This window comes from Pygoscelis adeliae, unplaced genomic scaffold, assembly GCF_000699105.1.
Source record: "Pygoscelis adeliae isolate BGI_AS28 unplaced genomic scaffold, ASM69910v1 Scaffold92, whole genome shotgun sequence".
NCBI lineage: Eukaryota > Metazoa > Chordata > Aves > Sphenisciformes > Spheniscidae > Pygoscelis > Pygoscelis adeliae.
In genome coordinates, this window is record NW_008824306.1 from 2,941,138 (window position 1) to 2,942,978 (window position 1,841).

The window sequence follows — 1,841 nt, forward strand, 5'->3', positions numbered from 1 at the left end:
CTGCGTGTGGGAACGGGCCCGCTGTAGCGGGCAGACACCGCGCCCGGGATGAGCACTGCCCCGCTCACCGGCGCTTCACAGCGCCCGTTACAAAAGCCCGGTGCTTCCCTGCCTAGGGGCGTCGTTGGCAGCTGCTGCCGAGGGGGCTGGCCTGATGGGTGACCCCGGCGCCCGGGCTCAGTGCCACCCCGGGCAGCGAGGAGTGGTGGAAAGGAGAGGTGGCGGGAGAGCGGTCGAGCCCCGTCACTGGCACGGGAAACAGCCAAGGTGGCAATGCCCCGACTGTAGTCTTAAAAGTAGTAGTAATAACAGACAACAGAAACTTTCTTACAAAACAGCATGGGGCAGTTACGGTTATGCCATTCCTCCTGAAACTTAACATTTTTTGTGACATTGTCGTAGCCTCCAGGAAACTTGAGACTGCGAACAGCCTGTCGTTGCTAGCCGACAGATACCCCGCAGGTGCTCTTCTTACTTCCCTACTGGGAATTCGGGAGTTAGGGCAGCGGCAGCAGCTGTGAGCTGTGTATGCGACAATCACCCGCCCGCCTTCGGACTTGGGCTACTTCTGTATTAGCTGTTGGGCCTCGTAAAAGTAAGCTTTTTGTACACGTGCTTAACCATATAGATGACATACTTTTAATTTCAGTGTTGCTACTACTAAAAAGACTTTCTCTTTAGAAGAGACATGGGACTGCCATTCATGTATTAGACCGCAACAGTAGTGATATCTATTGATACTGAACAGATGTTGGGGAATTAAAAATAGAATTGGTATTGCCAACCTCTTTCATTCACCCACCGGAGCTGGTCAAGGGGCTGTACAATCTCATAAAAATTTGCATGATGTTTTCTCTTTCATAAGCCAAACTTGAAATGGAGAAAAGCAAAGAAGAGAGGCAGTGTGAAGGGGTGGGGAAAACACCAACAGCTGAAACGAACTTAAGAAAGAATACAGATCTCCAGATTTATTTATTTTTTCCACATAGGTTGGTGATTTAAATGATAGGAAAACTCCAAATCATAGGACCAACCTTGAAACGCAGCTGAGTTTACGAAACCTGGTTTCCGTCTCTCCCTTTTTCAATATCTGTACCTTCCCTCAGCTCCTATCACATTTCTTTAGGAAAACAGATTAAACAAATAAACCTAGCTTGGAAACAATAGTTTAAGAATTGCTGGTACAGTAGCTGTGGAAATATCCTGGTTCTCCATAATAATAGAAGTAGTAGTGGTGGTGATGTTTTAATGATGTTATCACTGGATCACCTAGAAGCACTAAGTTGGGAACAATGCCCCACTATGGATGTTATTCAAACATAAAACAAAAGCCTGGCTACCATCTGAAAGCTGTTCAGTTTGACTGCAAAGAGAAGACTGCAATGGATGGACGCAGGCAGTCCTAGGAACGCAAAGAAGCAATATTAACCTCCCCAAAACCTGTGGTCCTAGAGAGGAATTTGAGTCCAACAGTTGTCTCAAGACCAGGATAGAGATGAAGATCTCTGAGGAAGACCATGGCTGAGCACGTTGATGCTGACTGATAGGTCAAGGACAGCAATGACAGAGGGTGAGGGATCTGACTAGTTAGAAACTTTAGTCATAGCATTTTGAGTGTTGCACTGAGTTAGAGGTCAGACAGGAGAAGGTTTAAGATGAGAATGGGAGCATCTGCAATCGTATAAAATACTTTCTCAGCAAGAGATAGAAGAGAAGAAGGGCTGGTAGTTTTATTAGCAAGAAATTGTTTTGATTTTTTTTTTTTAAAGATGAGAATATTCTTGAGTTGGGTGGAGAACAAGACAAACAAGGTGAGAGGTTCCCTTTGCAGCTTGTGTGGC